The following is a 22,859-nucleotide window of genomic DNA, read 5'->3' on the forward strand; positions in this document are numbered from 1 at the left end:
GGATTTTGAGGTCTTTTGTGAGGGGAACACTCCATCCCTACAGACTCATGGATGCTTTGGTTTTACGATCATCATCATCACCTATTAGAAACGCAGTCTGCGTGCAATTGATAAGCACAAGCTGAAGTTAGTGCAAGCCCCCAACACCTGCAACGCCCCAAGAGCTGGAACACGTCTATCAAACTGAAACTCTTGTTTCGGATCATCCCTGCCAATCTGAACATTGTCTAGAACTGCACGGAGGCGGCAGCGGGGGCACGTCAAGACGGAGCGCTGGTCCATACAAGAATGAGATGCACGAACGAGAGCGAGGTGTTTGTCCGCATGGCAGGGAGTTACGATGAGACGAGCAACTACGCCAGCTACGCGGTCGAGGGCTGTGATGCTCTAGTTGTCCCAGTGCTGGGCTTGTCGGGCAAGGGGAACGCCAGCGACTTCGAGCAGCTCATCCGCGACGGCTTCCTCGTGACATGGGATGACCTTCCTCTGCCCCTTGCACGTAAGTTCACTCACCCGTGAAATCATCCTCAAATCATGTTCCCATCTAGGACGAGCCGGGGTACTTGTTAGTGGCAAGCGCAGTCGTCGAAATGTTTCTATTGATCAAACTCTCAATCATTGAGAAGAGCATCATCAATAGGATTTTTTTTAAAAAAAAACAACCATTTCTCTTTCTCTTTATCCTTTCCTTTGCTCTCAAGTGTTGAATAAAGTGTGGACAGTCACGGCTCAGCCCGACGGATGACCATTTACTCATGCTCATGGCTTACAGTTCTATAACAAATTATCGTGTAAAGAAACTCGAAACACTGATTCAAAACATTAAATTGCTGAGAAAGATATATAGGAAAGGAACGTACCATGGCGCTACCCTTTGTGGACCACACTCGGTCAATCTTTAGCCCATTGTCAGGCAGTCACATCGCGTCGCTCACACTCCATTTGTCAAGACTCGTCCCTCGGTTTCTGCTGAACAACACTGCCACATAATCACTGGCGGAGACTTGAGTACCGGGTTGTCTAGCTGTAGAAAAATCATCTGATCCCAAAACCAGTCAACAAGCTAGTTCAATGCCCCCGTGTGAAGACCGTCCCCCAAGACGTGCGGCCGAAGATAGCCAAGCAAGCCCGTTCAGTCTCTTATTTCTATGTCCCAAGGCCGCAAGGTCCAGCACCCCGCTAGCTACCAAACAAATTCAAATCCTGTGCTGCCATGGCTCCTAGCTACTGGATCTTCTGTGTCTGGTGTCTGCCGCTGACCCTTGCCATCATGGCGGTTGAGGCACAGATGGATGGCTGCTCCAGCTCGTCCAAGAGATGTGGCAACCTCACTTTCTCCTACCCATTCGGGCTCTCTGACATGGAGACGGGAAGATCGTGCGGTTCCTTGGACTTTGAGGTCGATTGCCTCAACAGTACTCCAGTTCTACGCGGACCGCGGTTTGCAATCCTCACCATGTCTTACGAGGAACGGAGTCTGCGCGTCGTCGATCTATACGAGCTGACCCAGTTGCGCGACTCCAACAGCTGCCATGTCCCAAGGTGGAACACCTCCGTCAAGCTGAGAACCCCATTCAAGATCAGCCCTGCCAACCTGAACCTCGTCTTCTACAACTGCACAAAAACAGCAGCAGCAGTGGCGCGCCAGGATGGGACGCTTGTGGAGACGAGATGCGTCAACAAGAGCGACGTGTTTTTCTCCGCAGGAGGGTTCTACGATGAGACAAGCGGCTACACCGGCTTCGAGGGGTGTGACTCTACCGTCATACCGGTGCTGGGCTCATCAGGCAAGGCGAATGCGAGGGACTACGAGCAGCTCATCAGCGATGGCTTCCTCCTGACTTGGGATCCCCCTCATCTTGGTAGTGGTAAGCTTCTTTTGTTTGATTTGTTTTCCATATAACTTATTTATGGGAGCATCTCCGATTTAACTTCAAAAAGGGGTATGACTAACTTTGAGTGGACTGAGAATTAAAGGTAATGTCATCCATGTGCAAGTGTAACTAGTCAAATCTATGTTGCAACCTTACATGCAACTGGAAAAAAAATCTCAGTTGCAACATAGGTTGCAACTTATGGCTAGCACGAATCATGACACAATCCTATGGTTTAGTAGTCAGTTAACTCTCCGTCGACTGAGAATTAGCAAAACCATTAAAAAAGAGCCATGTTCTTCTTGTCCTCTTCATTCCATCTCTTTGCTTTCAAAAACCAAATATGTCCATGGTGGCCGAAATTCAAAAAACCATATTTCATAGGCCTGGATCGTTTTAAAACATAAAAAAAAACAAATGCCTTGTGAAGATTTCAGCTGGTCCAGAAGTGCATATGATCAGCGGAAATAATTGGTCTAGTAAGAACTGGACAAGGATCGAGCGAGACTTGATTTCGTCACTACTTTGACTAATCTCTGGGTGGAATGGTCCACTGGGTTCTGCCGAACTGTGCCTTCTCTTGAAAAATCTTTCCTGAATTCCTGTGGACCATGGTAGCCCAACACTAAGCTCACTAGCAGAGTCTTTCTCTTCTATCTCCCCAAGCGGCTAGACCCAGCACCCTGATCACTAGGAATAAATTCCAAAACTTGTCCTGCCATGGCTCTGAGATCCTGGTTCTTTTTGTCCTGGTGGCTACCGGCCCCTTGCCCTCGTGGCGGCTGAGGAGCGAGTGGAAGGCTGCTCGGCTAAGACCTGCGGCAACCTCACCATCCCCTCTCCATTGTGGCTCGCTGACATGGAGACGGGAAGATCGTGCGGTGTTGTGGACTTCGAGGTCTATTGCAACAACAGCACCACTCGGAGCGAGTCTTTGGGTTTGCGATCCTCGACATTTCATTTTCACTGAGATTTCAACGTAATACACTGAATTTCAGTGATTTCAGTGAACATCGAAATAATTACCTTTCGGCTAAACTATTTCAGTCATTTCAGTAATACACATGGATCTAAAAAATATTCAAAATATTTTTCAAAATTTTGAATAATTTAATTAATTTTGATAGAAAATTTCACTCTTTTGGCCGAAATGAAAACCGAAATTAGTGAAATTCACTGAAAACTGAAATTTGAAACTACGAGGAAGGAAGCTTGCGTGTAGTTGGTCTAGGCAAACTTAATGTCCTGAACAACCCCGGGAGATGCCACGTCCCGAGCCAGAACACCTCCGCCAAACTCAATCAGCCATTCACAATCGACCCTGGCAACCTTGACCTTGTCTTCTACAACTGCACGACATGGGTGGCAGCGGCACGCCAAGACAGGGCCCTGGTGGACATGGGATGAAGCAACGAGAGATCAACACCACGTTTGTCCGAGTTGGAGAGCCTTACAACAGTTTGGGGAACGACAGGGGCTACTATCTCTGGAAGGGTGCAACTCCACTTTCCTGCCTTCTCTAAGAACGTATGGTGAGGCAAACGCCAGTGACTACAAGCAGCTCGTCAACAATGGATTCCTATTGACACGGGAGAGCCCTCCTCTTCCTCCTCTTGGTAGTGGTAAGCTCACTCCTCGAATTGTTTTATTTATTTTCCATCAAACTTAGTTAGGATTCAGAAGAGCATCTACAATGCACAACTTCTGTAAGCTGTTTCTTAGCTTTAAAGAAGAGTCATCGTCTTGCTCTCCTTATCTTCTTTTTGGTTTGAAATCTAATAACATAATTTTCCACTGTAATACATCAACCACGAGTAGTTACAGGTGCTCATGGTTTGCATTAGTTTACCAATTTATCCTGTAAATAAACTTGAAACACTGGAAATAGAAAGCGACAGAAGGGTGTAATACATCGCCAGCCATTCCCATGTCGCCAGCCATTCCCATGTCGCCAGCCAACTTGTTGTTGCTGCTGCGTGCATCTCCCTATCGCCAAATAAATTAAGGGCGCGTTTGGTAGCCTGGGTTCGATTTGAGGTTCACTGGCTGCGCGTTTGACACGAACCAACGTGTCAGAATTGGTCTGTTATTTGGTAGGTCGGGCTGCATGGTTTGGACCAAAAAAAGCTTTTTTGTTTATTTGCTTACAGCTAACCCCAAATCTCGATGTAGATGAAACTACATCTGTTTGGTACCATCCAGGTAAGCATAAGGTAACCTCTTCTCTACAACGGATAGCCTTACCATACTATCACCTCCCATCACACATAAATCATAGTTCATCATCACACTTACGAAGCAAGCAGTTCACGAAATCAGCCCTAACTAGTGCAAATGGTAGTTCATAATGATACTCCCTAGCTACTACGAATGACAATTTATCATCACGGGGTAATTCAACATACATGGATCAAATTGGGGTTCGAGAAACATGGAATCAAAGGGAGGTTATTCTTCTTCACTTCTTCACCTTTTCTTCACTTCTTCTTCACTTCTTCATTCCACTTCTTCACTTGTTCTTCGTCTTCCCAAATGGTGGTATTACCTCTGGCTTCCCACATTGTGTCTGCCCACTTTTTCCTCCTCTTCTTCCAGGATTCATTGTTACCTGCCTCCGCGCCATGCCTGGTGTCAACTTCATCAAAAGTGACAACCTCTTGGAAGAAGTCATCCTCGCCTCAACCTAGGATCTAGTTGTGAAGAATGCAGCAAGCAAGGACCAACTTTACTTGAGTGTCAAAAGTGTGAAACGGTTTCTAGTCAAGGATCTCGAACCTGTTCTTCAGTGCAGCAAATGCCCTCTCAATGGTGACTCTAAGATTTGAGTGTCTCAGATTAAACAACTCTTTCGCATTCGGAGGTTGGTTCCTTTGGAGTAAACTCGTTGAGGTGGTACCTTGTTTTTCTGAAGGGAAGTAGAATACCAAGCCGGCATGCATATCCAGCATCTCCAAGATAGAACTTACCCTCAGGGATTTGCAACCCATCAGGTCTTCACAAGCTGTGGGACATGATGCTTGCATCATGAGCTGAACCCTCCCACCCAGCAAGCACGCATGTGAACCTCATATCGAAATCCACAGCTGCTAGCATGTTCTGGCTGGTGTAGTGCTTCCTCCCGCGAAAAGCTACAAACATTGATCTCGGTACCTTCGCAGTCACATGAGTACCATCAATAGCCCCAATGCAATCCTGCCAAACAATTAGCACACAATCATGTTTGTGACAATACCACACATCTGATAAGTAGAATGAATATGATTTTTGTACTCATCCTGAAATACGGGAACCACCTGTAGTTGTTCTTGATCTTGGGTGATGTGTTCATTGATGTTGGCTTGATCATTTCACCTTCGAGCTCCCCAACTGCGTACAACACCTTTTGAAAATACGGAGAGATAGTCTCCGTGGATCGCATGAATGTGCTAGACAGAGGTGTGGATGCTATCAACCATCAATCCTCTAGACTTGAACGTTCTCACAAGTGCATAGAAAGTGGCTCCTCTCATCTGAAGGATCTGGATAGCCTCAACATGACCGAGGAAAAGCAGCATACTTAACTTCTCTCTTTTGCACCATCAAGATCTAGGCTTGTATGCAAATCATGGCAGACGATGGAGACGGCCGGAAGTCAGAGAAGATGTGCGCAGGCTCCACCGCGGCTGGAAACGACGACCCTGATCCGGCCCCGGAGACCGACGGGAGGAGCTCTTCGTCCAGACCACGGCCAGGGTCATATGCGTGCGGCCAGATCTGGGTCGCCGCAGCCGCCGCCGGTGCGAAAAATGGGGAAAGGGAAATTTTAGAAGGGGGCTAATGGAGAGGGTAACCAAAGAAGGAGGTTACCCCTACCTTTGCCGCGCAACGCCGCTCGGATTTCACCTTCTCCCGCCATGCCGGCGCGGATCGCCCGCGCGAACGACGTTGTCGATTTTCGTCTCGCTGGAAAACTATCAAATTGAGTATTCCTCCTAGGACTGTCCCGAAGGTGCTTTAAGAACCGTACGATGCGACAACGCGAAGTAGCCCAGGAAACCAAACGGTCCAAAAACTGTGAGGCACATGCGAGTCAAAGGGTGTCTAGGCACTGCAACAAGCTTCAGAAGGCAGGTTCACCAAAAAAAATAACCACTAAAATACGCCGCATGCAGAGAGACTGGTCATTGATATTTGATTAAAGAAAAGCATGTGATTCATAAAGGGTGTGTCATTGTTAGTCCTTACCACTGTCTGTCTGTCAGCAGACGGTGCGTGTTGGTCGCATCACACACACACAAGCCACATAGTGCCTCCTATTGCTTTACACGGAGCACCTCCCGGGATCCATTCCATTGAAACGAAACCAAATGTCACAGAAAAATGCATAAAGTACATAAAAACCAAAAAATGTCCTGAACCAACTTCCTGGGAAAAGCTGATAGGTACCTATTTAATCATAAAGTATTAGAAACCATGAGCTAGGATTATTCTCTTTGCTATCAAGTGTATCCCTTTCTCTTTGCTTTCAAGTGTTAACTAATTCTCGGCCATAATAGCTCAACCACAACTAATTGCCAATACTCATGGTTTCCAATACTTTACAATATATGATGTAACGAAACTCGAAATAGCCGATTCAAAAAATTAAAATGCCGACAGATCTATACCACAGGAACATAACATGGCAGTGTCGTATGTGGAGCACTCGGTCAATCTTTAGTCCACCGTGGGCAGTCACATCGCATCCCCCGCACCTCATTTATCAAGACTTGTTTCACTGGTTCCTTTCACTATTTATCTTCCTTGAAAAATCATTGCTGAACGAGTCAATTAATTCCTTTAGACTGGGTCTCCCACTTTCATCTATTTGTGCTTGCATACATCCTCCACAAGCAATTCATCACCCGATTTGCTACCTCTACACCGATGTCAAAAACTAGTTTGTTGCTGTTTCTTTGTATATCTTTCGCTCGAATCAAAACAGGCGTGCAAGTAGAAGAAGCCTGCTCACCTGAGCCATGCGGTAACCTGATCGTCGCCACCCCGTTCAGCCTCGTCTCAGGCGCGTCTGAGAACAGGTGCGGGCAGCTTGGGTTCCAGGTGCACTGCACCGGCGGCACCCCATACCTTGGGTACTACGCGCCTGACTATGGGCTCGTGATACTCAACATCTTCTACGGCAACGCCTCCCTGCGCGTCTCCGACGTCCACAAGCTCGGGGACTTCCTCTTCAAGCCCTGCCATGTCCCGACCGCCGACACCGCCCCCAAGATCGGGTACCCGTTCTTCGTTAGCCCGCTCAATCGGAATCTCGTCTTCTACAACTGCACCAAGGCGCCGGGGCCGAGGACTGTGAGGCGGTCAGGGCTGGTGGAGACGGTTTGCCGGAACAATACCTTCGTCCGCGCGGCCGGGCGTTACGGCGAGCCGGGTGACTACGAGATCGAGGGATGCAACGCTACGGCCCTGACGGTGCGCGGGCCGTCGGCTGGCGAGGTGAACCCCGGCGATTACCAGGAGCTCATCAGAGACGGGTTCCTCCTTACATGGCAACCGCCGCCTGCCACTCGCACTACAAGTGGTAAGCTCAATCATCGAACTAGCCATTCTTTTTATCGAGATGCTATTGTCGGCTTCAACCTCCTTGCAATTAATGGCGGGCGGTAACATCGCCGTGGCTGCGGCAGGTGTAAGTCGTGGCGGGGGATAAACGAATGTGCTGAGTGTGATCTACTACGGCCGTGTTTGGTTCTCGGTCACACTTTGCTAAGCCTAAGTTTGGCAAGTGTGGCTTAGGGCATGTTTGGTTTCCAGCCAAACTTTGCCAAGCTAAGTTTAGTAGGTGTGACAGCAATAGAAGTGTGGCTTTGAATTTTTAAGTCATAAAGTGTGGCAAAAGTTGGCAACAAATTCACTCAATAACATGTGAACCATATAGATAATAAAGTGTGACAGCCTAAAAGTGTGGCAAGAACAAAACACATGCCAAATTGCCAAATTTCGGCTTGGCAAATTGTAGCCGGAAACCAACGCCCCTGCATGTCAAAGTATCTCCCGCCACCGTCGAAAAATCGTAAGCCATGGCTTTTACCCGTCCAAGGGGGTCTTGAATTGGTGGAGCAGGATCGCCTCTTGCCCCGGTTTTCCAGTCAAATCTTCTGGCCATTGGAGACCTCCCTACATATATCAGTCTTCGTCAGAGTGGCCTGTGGCCCTGTCGAGTCTGTACAGCCAGTCCCCAAGCCATAGCCGTTCCAAATCTTTCAGTTCTGATGCCTCCGGCCTGCTGGTTCTTGGTGCTCGTATGTTGGCTGGAACTGATGCTCGTGCTGGCTGAGGAGGAGCAGCGATGGGAAGGATGCCCGGACTCCAGATGCGGCAACCTGACCATCTCACAACCTTTCTGGACGACTCACCGGCAGACGGGAAGAACATGTGGTCCCATGGATTTTAAGGTCGACTGCTCCAACAACACACCATTTCTACGGAGCTCTGGCATCTATGGCTTTGCGATCCTCGACATCGCCTACTACAACCGCAGTCTACGCGCGGTCGACTTGGGCAACCTGAAGCTAGTGCAGGCCTCCAACAGCTGCGATGCCCCGAGCTGGAACACCTCAGACAAGCTGGGCCTCTCCTTCAAGGTCGACCACGTCAACCTGGACCTCGTCCTGTACGACTGCGATGAGACAGCGGCGGCACGTCAGAGCAGAGAGCTTGTGGCGACGAGGCTGAGGTGCGGGAACGAGAGCGAGATGTTCGTCCGCACGCGAGGGTACGGGGAGACGAGCGATTACCCTATTGACGGCTGCCACGCTTGCGTCGTGCCGGTGCTGGGCTCGCCATCGGGTGAGGCCAACGCGAGGGACTACGAGCAGCTCATTAGCGACGGCTTCCTCCTGAGATGGGATCATCCCCTTCCGCCTCCACGTAAGTTGGCCCGTCAAATCATCTTTTGCTTGGATTTCCCTGACATCAAACCTCCCAAAACGACAATGGCTATAGCCGGCTATTTAAGGATTTTAACACCTTTAAGCGAGCTAATGCAGTTAGCCGCACCATGCGGAAAGGCTAGCCCGGTTATAGCCAGATATTTAAAACTATATTGTTTCCTGATTTAGTTAGGTTTTCTCCGTTAGATTTTCCCTCTCTGTCTGTTAAGATTTACCTTTGGCCTTTTTCCGCTGGCTAGATATATGCACATCTTCTGCTATATTAAGGTGTCATTTGACCAGTGGATCGTAGTGCCGACCTCGCAGCCACGAGGGATGGTCGGGATACGTGTGCATATGCAACTAGTGGCTAGACCACTTGCATCAAGCTTCGGTTAGTTTGCTGTGCCAGTAATCTAATGGTCTGATCCTGGTAGAGGTACACGTTTGCACTAAGATATGCATTAACACAAGTGGAAAGTAGACTACGTACAGCGTACGGCCGACGACTTGACCAGCCTAAGTCTACTCTGAGCTCACATGTCGGCACTAGTTTCTCTGAACAAAAGGAAATCCAGCTGCAGTTTTGGCTGAAACTGCTATTGGGTACTTTGCATTAGACTTAAGTATGACTTCTTTGACCCTTTGCTAGATTTTCAACTATTCATGGCCTTTAAGAATTTTTTTGAATATCCTATGTCCTTTTTCCTCTCGCCATGTTGGATGGCTTGTTTGAGTCACTAGATAAGCCAGTTTTAGCCTATTAGGATGGGAAAAAAAACTAAGACATGCTCATTTGTTGGCATACAAGATGATTTTATTCAACGATATGAGACCTTCTAGGTAAAAAAAAGAAAAACAGCTAGGTCACACCATTTTAGATTGCTAGAGTCAACAGAAACTGACGAATCCAACGGGTATGTCATGTATTTCAGTTAAGATATCCAACATGGCGCGACCAGGCCATAGATATTTGAAATTTTCCGAGAAGCCACAAGTGGTTGGAAGACTGGCAATGGCAAAGGATCTTTTAGCTGAAAGAAGTGCCCTTTAGTATCAGCTAGCCACCCTAGCGCCACGAACGAAGGTACGCATGCCTTGACCCTGCTCGGAGGCCTACCGGTTTGTGCACACGTTGATGAGTGTATGACCACTGTTAGAGCAACTCTAGCAGAACTGTATATTGGCATGGTCCTTATAGTCTCGGACGTTATACTGTGCTGAATTTTGGAACACACCATGTCTTATGGGCCAGCTCAAACCTACCCTGCGACAGGTATATGTATCGTTCGGAGGGGTGGATACGAGCTCAAACTCGTGCTCCCCACCGCTCATCTTCTGACGACGACTACATCCATGCGCCAAGGGATGGAATTCTCTTGCATGGGTGATGGTTGTCAAGCCGTGCAATCAAATGTTCCGTCGGCTGGCTACACGACTCATTCACTTTTTTCGATAAAGGATGCTTTATTACTTTTGAGAAAACAATTACATCCAGCCTCTGCATAACCAGGATGCACACACTCGCCATCATACGATGGATCATGCTTAAAAACCTATGTGGTTTGAAATTGGAATGTACATCCACTTTTCTAACAAAGTGAGTTAGACTCATTTCTTGACAACTGATTTCCTTCGAAGTCAAAATCAGCCAAGCTTAATCATGAGTTGAAATGAAACACAAATTAAAACCCATTACATTCTCATCTTCACCCGGGTCGCAAATGATCATATTATTGTCAAAAGATTAAATCGGTATGTTTCAAGAGTGATATTTGTTGATTAATTTTTTAAAAGCTTCATTTTTTTCGAAGTTGTAGAAAACACCTCAACATGTACTAGCTGAGAGGTTTACTAGTCTTCGGGGGCTTTTACTGTTCACGGGCGCACGACCCCTGTTACCAGTCAACTGTGTGCCATACTAACCGGAGCATGCATGGCCGATAATGGCGTGCACTAGCCGGGACCGATCGAGACGACGAGGCACACACATACTGGTCCAGAGCGTCACATCATGGCTCGACCTCGCCGGGAAATGGATGGCTCGTGCGTGGACGATGGTTGCCCAGCCGCGCAGTCAAAAGTTCCGGCGGCGCCACCCACTCACTCTCTCACTGACTCCCGCCGTACCTTCGTCCTCGCGGCCGGGCGTTACGGCGAGCCGGGGGACTACGAGATCGAGGGATGCAACGCTACGGCCCTGACGGTGCGCGGGCCGTCGGCTGGCGAGGTGAACCCCGGCGATTACCAGGAGCTCATCAGAGACGGGTTCCTCCTTACATGGCAACCGCCGCCTGCCACTCGCACTACAAGTGGTAAGCTCAATCATCGAACTAGCCATTCTTTTTATCGAGATACTATTGTCGGCTTCAACCTCCTTGCAATTAATGGCGGGCGGTAACATCGCCGTGGCTGCGGCAGGTGCAAGTGCGTGGCGGCGGATAAACGAATGTGCTGACTGTGATCTACTAGAGCCATGTTTAGTTCTCAGTCATACTTTGCCAAGCCTAAGTTTGGCAAGTGTGGCAGCCACGTAAGTGGGGCTTAGGGCATGTTTGGCTTCTAGCCAAACTTTGCCAAGCCTAAATTTGGTAAGTGTAGCAGCAATAGAATTGTGGCTTAGAATTTTGAAGTCACAAAGTGTGGCAAAAGTTGGCAACAAATTCATTCCATGATAGGTGGGCCATGTAAATAATAAAGTTGGTGGCAGCCACATAAGTGTGGCTTATAATTTTAAAGCCACAAAGTGTGACAAAAGTTGACAACAAATTTACTCCATAATAGGTGGGCCATATAGATAATAAAATGTGGCAGTCACAGAAGTGCGGTTTACAATTTTGAATCCACAAAGCGTGACAAAAGTTGGCAACAAATTCACTCAATGACATGTGGACCAGCGATATCGCGTAACTCGGGAACTATGAGCCTAGGAACGGGCTCCAATTACTCGATATCTTCTACGCCACCACCTTGCCTACTCATCTCACGTCGTAGCTCAGATTTTATATATCTACCATGAAGAAAGTATTTTCAAAATAAAACTATGATAGCATATCATCTTATATGTGTATGGTTCTTATATGCATATATAATAAATTGTGTGTCTTCTATGTGGAAAATATTATTAAGTAAAACTATGGCTATCATATCATCTTCTGAAGTTCTTTCTTTCTTCGGTCCCAACTTCGAAAGTTCTAACTTCAACTGCTGACCAAATGTTTTTTAAATCAAGTGTCCCCAAATGTCGGCCTTATCTCTCTTCACCCAAACGCTGATGGTCAGGTTCAACGCTCAGCACCGCCAACTGGGAGCTCTTCTTCGCCGCCAACTGCTGCCAGGCACCGCCTGCAGCCAGTGACGTGCAGTGAGTTGATCTCCGATAATATCCTTTGCATGCATGCCTGTGACTCATTGCCACTTCATTTGTACCTCATCGTCAACACCTCCTTTGGGTTCCGCTGAAATATTTATTTTCTTTGAAAACTATTGTTGAACCAGTCGATTCTCTTCCCACCTCAATCATACATTTTGTCGTTGATCACTTTGCATACACTATCTATTATAAACTAAAAGCACAATATGGAGGTCTAAAATAGAGGCACCACGTTAATCCACATCATTTAAATTATTTAGGCTGTTAGATGTATAACCTGTGGCTATGATTTAATTAAAATTATAGACTACGTAACACATTAGACGTGACAGGACCAGTCAAGTTACGAAACTCACGGAAACATTCTAACAAAAAAAATCTCACGCGGAGGCATTGATCCATCTCCATCCATGATATATAAAGAAAGTTAAAAAAAAAAAGCTCCCACCTAAAGTACCGTATAGATTGATCACTACAGATTAGCTAGCTAGCTATCACAAAATTGATCAACTAGCTTCGTACGTGACTGACCCAGCGAACTTAAAAGCATATCGGTCAATGAAAATAAAATCGTATATACAAGAAGCCAACTCAAAACTGATCGAAAATGAAATAATTTTTTTTGAGAACCTGTAGGAGATCTGCGCGTCATTTCATTAAGCAGGTGGTCGACGGCGCGAGAGCGCCTGCCACACCCCACACACACCAGCAGAGAGAGTAGGACTATTATCGCACCAACCCACGCCTACAAGCTCCCTAAGTTGTCCATTTCTCCAGAATGCCACGGGAAACCTCGAAGATCGGTCTGGTGCGGGCGTCGAACACTCATTCCTCTCCAACCGGAGCGAACGAATGACCAGCAACACCAATGGGTTGAAGACCTTACGGCTGCCGTGCGGAGCAGCGCACTCAGCGTCAGGCCAACAATCACGGAGTGACGATGACGGTGTTGGCATGGTGGGCTGCCAACCGAGGTGCTGAATCGCGACAGCCCAAACAACCGCGGCAAAGGGGAAAATTAGCCTATGCATGGATGCGTGTTACAACATAGCACGAGTTTTATTGACAGACCGGCGAGACATAGTTTTATAAGAGGACCTTAAAAATTAGACGGATTTATACGTGCTCTCTTCGTTCACTATTATAAGACCATGTAGACATTTCATTCTAGACTAAGGGACATACAAAAAATTAATGTACCTACATACCGAAGCGCCTATAGATATATTCATTTAAAAAAACTAAAACATCTTATCATAGTGAGAAGTAATTATATATCTGCATCACAGAACAAATATAAAAAATGAAAAAATAATAATTTGTTAGAGTTTTATTAATCTTGCTGGTTTTGAAAATGTGATTGACTTCCGAGAGTAGGACCTAAATTGTCAGATGCATGATGATTCCACATGCACGATCCTCGAAAGACAGACTGTCCAGACACTCTATCGTTCACTATTATAAGACCGTATACACATTTTATTCTATTACTAGATACATACCAAAATGAATGAACCTACACCTTGAAGCGCTTATATGTACATTAATTTAGAAAAGGCTGAAACATCTTATAATAGTGAACGGATGAAGTATGTATATATCTACATCAGTGAATACATATACAATTTGAGAAAACGTAATTTGTAAGATTTTTACTCCCTTCGATCCATATTATATTATGCTAAAATGGATGTATCTACAACTAAAATAATTTTAGATATCTCTATATTAGCATCAAAAAATATGAATCAGAGGAACTATTAACCTTGATGTTTTTAAAAATACGATTGATGATTTCCAAGATTAGGACCTAAGTTAGTCGGGTGCACGTGATTCTAGAGGGACGATCCTGGCAAGATATAATGTGCAAACACTCTATCGTCAACTTGAAAAATTATGAAATCAATCAGAAATACAATCCGTACCTAGGATTCAGTCAACTTAAGAGCAGACGTAGTTCCAATCGCATAATTAAATCGATGATTGATTAAAAGCTTAGGACTATACAATACAAGCCACGTCATGCTAATATCAAATACATGCGATCGAGTTTTTAGAACCACTACATGAAAGATCGATGTAACATGGATAGATTTAAATAAAACAGATCAAAAAATAATGTACCAAAATAATTGATGTTCAATAAACTTGAAGTGGTACTTCGCTATCTTTGAATACCGTGGTATAAATATGTTAATGGAAATATTGGATAGAAAAAATGTGTGTAAGTACAAAAGTATTTCTCGAAAATAATATTACTATTTTTATCTCTCTATTTATCATTAATTTTTTTAATATGATAATATAATAAATGGTCAAAACATTATTTTGGAGACTAATAAATATTTAGAATGTCAAACTTCTTGAAACTACTCATATAATGTGCTGAACAAATATGGAACAATGTAACAATTCTAACAGCTTAATTTGGCCTACCTATCAACAAGGATGATTATTCTCCTTTTAGTTCATGAGGAAAATGTATGAGTATGAATTAATTACCCTCACAGAAAAATCTAACATCACATAACAACTATATTTCTATGTATTGAGATAATAATATCACTTACAAAACAAAAACACATGGATGTTTGAACAAACAACTAATGATTATACTCATATCTATCACATTTGGTATATCGCTAAACGAGTGATAGTCATAAAACTGTATTAATTCATTTCAAATAATGTGATAACATTGATATTATAACTTCTTCTCAACATGCTAAAGTTGATGCCCTCGCATTTGCGAGGGCCACATTGCTAGTTAGTAGAAAACAGTGAAACACAACACTATGTATGGACCCAGAAATTTGGATGTCACTCTTTCCTAGTGGGTGTGGAATTGCCATGGCGTTGACACGACTAGTCAAAGTCGTCCGGAACCTACCAGTTAACAGATCTGCCTTCTCATATCATTTTCCTGTCCATTAGCTTCGTCCTAAAATCTCTTGAGCCATCCTTCCAGTTAACAGCTCCACCTAGATTGTTGGTATGTGTCCAATTCCAACCTCACTGCTCTTCATCTTGCTCTCATTGTTCCTCCTCCATCACCCAACAACACACGCAGCCTGTGAGCCCGTAGTATGCGGGAACCTCACCGTGAAGTACCCGTTCTGGCTGGGCTCGCCCAGCCAGCCCCCGCCAGAGCCCTCCTGCGGCCACCCGGCCTTCGAGCTGTGGTGCAGGCAAAGGCACCAACACCACGTCAGCTTCCATACGAGGCTCTGCCATCCTGTCGTCCGCATTGACTATGCCACCAGCACCTTCGTGGCCTCCCACACCAGAATCGCTACCGGCGACAATGGTGTCTGCCGCAGAGACTTCAACATGTCCTCCAGCCTGGCTCTCAGCCCGTTCCGGGTCAGTGCCACCAACCGCGTCCTGTGCTTCCTCTACAACTGCAACGGGACCGAGCCGCGCGGGCCCGAGTTCGTGAATGCCACCGCGGGATGCGGCAGGTCCATCTCTGCATATTTTTGTGGGAGCTACGACCAGGACACACCGCCGGCGATTCCTGCAGGGAGCTGCACGTATTCGTACCTACCTGTGCTTGGGTTGGAGGTTGCTGATGCGACAGTGGCGAACTACGGCCAGTTGCTGAAGGCTGGCTTCCTGATGGAGTGGTCAGGAACCGTCGTCGGGGACTGCTCCGCCTGCAGCTCGAGCGGCGGGCAGTGCCGGTACAGCAATGAGTCGGCTGTGTTCACTTGCCTCTGCCCGGGTAGTAGGCAGAACTGGCCAACGTGCACTGGTAAAGCTTCCAAATCCGCATACCTGTATAACTAAAATTAGACAACACGCTGCAAGTTGAAAACTTAAGTAGTGCTCCCGCCAGGGTATTGGTTCATCTCTTGGTGCTCCCTTCTATCATGCCATCATGTAAGTAGTGCAGATTATTGTAAATCTAGTACTAATTAAACCCAAAGGATTGAAATGGACTAGCTAGAAGTGCGATACTTGTCCTCGGCACCAACCAAGATTTAAAGGCAAGGGCTGTTGAGAATGCATCAAGTTGTGTCCTTTGAGATTGAGTAATATGTGCGTGAGAGTACTCCACATAAAACAGTACTCTAGTTTGCACACTTTGAAATTCCAATAGCTGCCCTGCAACTGCTCACTATCAAGTCCTGCAGGTAGCAGCTAGCTTTACTACTCGTCTACTCGCAACATAATCAGGAACTCAGCATCGCATCCCCGTTCTGACTCCATGGCATGCACCAGCCCAAGTGTTGCTACCATGACTTTCATATCCCATGTGGCAAGGCAAGGCTTCACTTAAGAACTCCTGGAAGTACCAGATCCTAGACGTATCCATTATCCCACCGAAAGAATTTCTACAGCCACCTGAGCTGTCAAGTTCGCCATTAGCCCCAAAACCAGGAACCGTTCTTCCTGTACAACTGCACTCAGCCATGACAGTATTTTCAGAACTCAGAATGAGTTCATGAAAATGAGCTTCATATACATCCCGTCAAACACTGGAGTAGTAGCTTTTTGACAATTGTATGGGCATATAACTTGTATTATTGTATCAAACTAGTATTTAAACAAAGTCAGATATGCTGTCTGTGCTCTTCACATTATTGCAATATACCCTTTTATATAGTTCTTCATCAAAGTATTTAAAATCCTATATGTCGTCGTGCTGAACGAACAGATGCCATAGGATGGCTTATCTCGGGGCCGAATGGACGCTAGAGGATTCGGGGGAGGGTTTGTGACTAGATGGACGAACTTCCGGATGCTTTCCTCAAGAACTTGGCCAAGGCCAGAGGTAGAAGAAGAAAGACACAAGGATGGACTCGCTCTAGATCACCATGCTTATTAATCTCAACAGATTACAGGTTTTTTCTCTTCTCTGGATCGCGCGTATGAAAGAGGCTGCCCCCTCTCCTTATATAGGGGAGAGGGTGGCTTACAGGACAAGAAACCCTAATGGGATCTTTGACTAGACAAACTACTTTACAAAGATACTTTATAAAGCTACTTTAATCACAGATGACGCCGGGGTCTTCTTTAAACGGGGAGGCTGACGTCCTCCGGCTTCTTTGGCCGTCATCCTCTTCTTTGTCTTCAAGCCTTCGTTTAAAGCTACTTTGCTTAGTTCATCCTTGTCCTTTAGCTCCTGACGGAATCTTTGACCAGCCAGCCGACATGCTCTTCCTTCCGGTGCGTCGGTATCTTTCCTTCCTGGTTCCGGTATACCCCTTTTGGGGATACCGGCTTAGCTTTACTTAGCCAAACTCTATCTTCTTATTCCGGTATGAACATTAAACCGGTATCTTGAAGGGTGAGACCATCCGGTTTGGCATACCTTTGGCATACCGGGGGTCATCCCCCCAACATTAGTCCCCGAAGCTGGTATAGTCTGGCGGATTCTATCCAACAGACCATGCCAGGTTTCCGTATCTTTGGATACCGGTTTAACTTTCTTAGTTCTTGGCTCAAATCCGGCATCTTTGCTCGGACTTACGTTTTCTCTGCTCGCAAGGCATTTTCCGGCATCTTACCCTCCGGCATCTTAGTCATTAAGTGTCTCCTCGGTGAGGTCGAGAATATATCGGGTCCCGTGCCTGTCAGAGACATGCGCACTGTGACTGTCGCGCCAGTGTCAGTTGTCACTTCGCTCTGACCCCCGCGTGCCCATTTAATGCACCGCTGCAGATCCCACTTGCCGCTTTGGATTCCGTGTGTGCCTCCGTGTGGCCTCCCTCCTTTCGCGTGTACCTCTTTGCCACGTGGCGACCCGCGGTGCGAACCGTCGCGGGCCGCGAGGCGAAACGTGGAGGCCCAGCGGTTTTCAGCCCATCTCCTCTCCCCTTTATAAGCACAACTGCCCCTTCTTCTTCCTCTTCTCCGCATTCCCCTATCTTCGCGCACAGTGCTCCTCGCCTCTGCGCCTTCGTCGCTCTCCGTTTGCCGTTGCTTCCTTGAGCTTCGCCGCCCGGCGAACTTTCGCCGCGCCTCCGCCGGACTTCGTCGTGCGGGAGTCTTCTGCAGCACCTTCTTCGAGTGCGCTGCATTCTTGCTTCTTTATGACCTTCTCCGCCTCGCCGTCGGCAGTGCTCGTCGGCGCCCGCAGGTTCTTTCTTTCGCCGGTGATAGCCTTCCTCAGCGACTGAGACGCTCAAGGTTAGTCCCAATCTTACTTTGCTCGCCATCTGCTTGCTTTTCAGATCTTGGGTCTACGGTGTTCTTATTTCCTCCTTTTTCTTTGATTTTCCTCTTACTCGTAGATCTTCACGCGGGGTCCAAGTGTGGGATTTCTGTTTCTTTCACCTTCCCATCCAATGTCTGACGAGGGATCTTCCTCCGCATCTTCTTCTTCCTCCGTTAGACATCGTAGACAATCTCCTGGCGAATCTACAGCTTCAGATCCGATGGAGACCGATTCCGGCAACCAGCAAGGATCCGGTAGCCACCAAGATTCCGGTAGCCATTTAGAATCCGGTAGCTTTAGCCAAGCATCCGGCAGCCATCTTGAAGCAAGTAGCTCTGGTGAAGCCTCGAGTAACTCCAGCCAATCATCTGGCGAAGAGCCTTCCCCAATCACCCGCGGAGCCTGGATGGGCTCCAACGTCACTAAATACGAGATCGATTGGTTGTACCGGTCCCGCAGGATTCCGGAAGGAGTCACTTGCCGGATTCCTGAGGACGAAATAGTACCGGACCCCCAGCCCGATGAACGTGTTGTCTTTCTTGCTCACTTTGAGCGCGGCTTCGGCCTTCCCGTCTCTTCCTTTTTTTTCGGGATTTTCTTGATTTCTACAAACTCCAACCTCACCACCTTCCTGGCAACGCCATTTTCTACCTCTCCTGCTATGCCACCTTCATGGAGGCTTACATCGGCATTCGTCCCACTCGCGAGACGTTTGCTCGATTTTTCGCCCTCCGGATTAATTCCGTTCAGGGCTTAGACATCCCCAAGCCCAAACCTCCCGTGCAATGCGGGTCTTGCATAATCGGCTCCCGTCAAGGGAGCCCCTTTTTTAAGTTCTCCGGCCTCGAGTCTTGCCGGTTATGGCAAGGGACGTTCTTCTATGTGAAGAACAACGGTGCCGCAGATCTCATTGATCTGCCTCCTTTTGATCCGGCGCCGCCCGCAAAGACCAACTGGGGCTACAATCCGAAGGAGTCTCACAACGAGACCAACCAGATTATACGCTTCATGAAACAGAAGATGAAGGACACCGGAATCTGCTCCGACGATATTATTCGCACCTTTATCTCGCGCCGGGTGCTTCCTCTGAAGCGCCGTGCGCATAAGATGAGCGAGATGTACGGCCCTGGCGATCCTACCAAGATCACAGGCCATCCCCTTAGCAAGAAGGACGTTGTTCTCAAGGCTAAGCAGATTTGCCAAACTGCTATGCCATTTAACTGGGAATGGGGCCTCCTTCCCTTCAGCACTACTAACCCTCCAACTCAAGAAGTAAGGGATTACGCGATTGGGGTTGTTTTTGCCGGTGACTTTCTGCTCTTGCTAATCTTCTTTTTTCATGTTTTAGGCCAAGGACCACTTCCCCCTCATTGAAGCAGAGCGACGAGGAACTTGCCGGAAGCGCGCCCTCGACTCCTTCGACCCAGATCCCTACGTCTTCTGGAAGGATCTGAAGATGGGCAAGACCCCGGCTGCGCGTCTGGGCCGGTCCCCGCCAAAGCCAACCGGGTCCTCTGATGACCTGACCATGCTTGAGGTATTTTCTTTTCCGGTTTCTTTTACTTTTCCACTATTGTTTTCCTCCGAATTGCCTCTTAGCCTTATTCAATTCATAGATCCACGAGCACGTGCCGCCCTTGCGCGCCGAGGCCGGCTCTGAGTTTGTGGACAAACTCATGGCCCAGGGCCAAAAGAACAAGCGGTCGGCATCCGATGACGGTTCCAGCCAGGCCCCTCCCTCCAAGCGCTTCCGGACTGAGCCTTTGGGGGAGAAGAAAGTGGGCATGCGCCGCTACGGGCGCAAGCAGATGCCAACTGCTTCCGGGTAAGTTTTTCATTTTCCGGCCTGCCTCTTTTTTGCCAAGTTCTTTTTCCGGCTGCTTTTTTCCAACTATCTTTCTTTCTTTTTCTTAGCCCTGCGCTCAAGCTTGGCCCAAGGCCATCAGGCTCTGAGGGTTCCGCAAGGACCTCAACCCCTCCTCCTCGCCTAAGCCCGGCACCATCTGGTGCCGGTAACACCTCTGCCTCCCTCAACGTCAGATCACCGCACGGAGGAGGATCTTTCCTTCTTCCCAGAGAACCAGGATACCGGCGCCAGCAATATCGGCGCCGGAGAAGAAGAAGCTGCCGGGCGGACGGAGCCTCCGGCTCCTCCCGTCCCTGAAAAAACGGCAACCTCCGCGCCAGAATCTTCTGCGCCGGAAAGTTCCAATCCGGGTGATGCGCACAGCGCTCCCCAATCTCCACGAACCATCCTCATGCCGCCGCCAGGTGCTCCTCGCGCCAAGCCTTCCATGGCCGCTCCTGCCGCGCCACCGCCCAGGACTTCCAAGCTCATCAAGGGGAAGGCGACGGCCTCCAGCGCCCCTTCTAGTGGCCAGCAGCCTCTGGTGCTGCACGTCTCCAAGGCCGCCAAGGATACTGCCATTAAGGCCACCGGTCTTCTCGGCCGTATCACTGAGTTCAAGCGCAGAGGCCAGGATCTAGGGCATCTTCTGCCCTATGCCCAGAAGTGGAACGCCGCGGACGTGACTCCGGCGACCCGCGGCTTAGGCAAGGACAGGCTGCCGGCAGCTGATCCAGTTGGGGACCGGTCCTCCGAAGAGCACTTCATGCGGCTCCGCGACGCCGTGAAAGAGCTTGACAACGCGTGGTACGACGCCACGAACAACCTGATGGTACGTTCTACTAACTTTTCTTAATTGTTACCGGTTTCCTTACTTCCGGATTTGTTCTATCTTTTAGTTTCATGCCGGTTTCTCTCCTGTCTATCTTCCCAGTCCCCGAGTTTTGTGGTGAAAGCGCAGCTTTTAGGACAAAACTTGAATTTCGAAAACTTAGCGCGAAACCGGCATCGCCGATCCCCGAGCTTCGGGTTAAGAACTTTGTTCTTAGCGCGAAACTTATCTTAGAACACGCGAAACCGAGCATCGCCGGTCCCCGAGTTTCGGGTTAAGAACTTTGTTCTTAGCGCGAAACTTATCTTAGAACGCGCGAAACCGGCACTGCCGGCCCCGAGTTTCGGGTTAAGAACTTTGTTCTTAGCGCGAAACTTATCTTAGAACGCGCGAAACCGGCACTGCCAGTCCCCGAGTTTCGGGTTAAGCACTTTGTTCTTAGCGCGAAACTTATCTTAGAACGCGCGAAACCGGCACTGCTAGTCCCCGAGTTTCGGGTTAAGCACTTTGTTCTTAGCGCAAAACTTGACTAACCTCTTTTTCTTTGAACAGCTCACGGCTGACGCTCGGAAGGCCCTCTTTGAGGAGCTCTTATGGGAGCATCGGGAGCTCGCTGAGGCACACGATAAGTGCCAAGGTAAGCTTTTGTTCTGCCGGCGTCTTTCTTACCAGAATCTTTTTTCCTTCTAACATTCACAATTTCTGCTCAACAGTGATCCCTGAAGCTTCCATTGATGCTCTCAAGGAGCAGCTCGCCGCCGCTCAACGTACAACTTTTTTCTTTTCTCCTGCTAACTTGGTTTTATTTTCAACGTTACAAATACAATCTTGTTCATACCTTCTTTTCTGTGTTGCAGGGGAGAAGGACCAGCTCATTCAGCAGCATCAGGAGGAGCTGAGCGCCCACAAGACCAGCTACCAGGAGCTCAAGTCCCAGCTCATTCAGCTAGGTCTTGACCATGCCAAGGTCCTCAAAGCCGCCGAAGCCGATGCGGCGGCCAAGATGAACGAGGCTGCGGAGGACGCCGGCAATGCCACCGTGGTGTTGCGAGCTGAGCTGGAGGAGCTGGCCAAGGCCCGGAAAGGTGCCGAGGAGAAAGCCGCGCGGCTGGAGGAGGAGCACAAGGAGTGCAACCAGCTCATCCTGCAAACTGACGCACTTGCCTATCGTGAGTCTTTTGACTACCGCATACGAGCCATTTTTTCTCCGACCCCATTTTCTTTTCTTCCGGTCTTTTTTTCTTCCGGATTCGTTTTCTTCCGGATTCTTTTCCTTAGCCCTTTTTCTTTGCACAGGCCTCTTTCCGGACTCCCAGACGTACGCTGTCAAGAAGGTTAACGCGCGTCGCACTACCCAGGGCCAGGCGAATCTTGCCGTGCCATGGACGCCCAACGACCATCTGGTCGCGCTTAACGCGCGGGTGTCTCACATGCGCGCCATAGATCGCAATCTGTCTGACATTCCTGATGTAGCTTCCCAGCTCTTTAGGACCCTTTGGCCTGGCGAGGAGGTGCCGGATACTTTCTCCTTAATCAGTGATCGTCTCAAGGGCGCCGGCAGGAGGATCCGCGAGTGGCAGTGCTCTGCTGCCCGCGCTGGAGCAGATTCTGCCCTCCGGGTCGCTTGCTCCTGGTACCCGGAGCTTGACCTGGATGCCCTCACCGGAGTGCGCGAAGGCGCGGAAACTGATCTGGACCCGATTCTTACCGCTAAGCGGCAGGACCGTGCGTACCGTATCGCGGAGTACGCCGAAATGTGCACCTTCATTCCTCCCCCTCCTGACGTCCAAGATTATCTTGATGAGGAAGAGGATGAAGCCGAGGAGGAGCCTCTAGACGATGCTGGTACTGGCGACGTCC

At 48.2% G+C, this 22,859-nt stretch overlaps 1 pseudogene; it reads left to right on the plus strand.

The window, feature by feature from the left end:
• The first annotated feature begins 1,213 nt into the window (after positions 1-1,213).
• LOC124664418 overlaps positions 1,214-22,859 on the plus strand; it is a 31,714-nt pseudogene continuing 10,068 nt past the window's right edge.

The sequence above is a fragment of the Lolium rigidum genome, chromosome 6 (assembly GCF_022539505.1).
Source record: "Lolium rigidum isolate FL_2022 chromosome 6, APGP_CSIRO_Lrig_0.1, whole genome shotgun sequence".
Taxonomy (NCBI): domain Eukaryota; kingdom Viridiplantae; phylum Streptophyta; class Magnoliopsida; order Poales; family Poaceae; genus Lolium; species Lolium rigidum.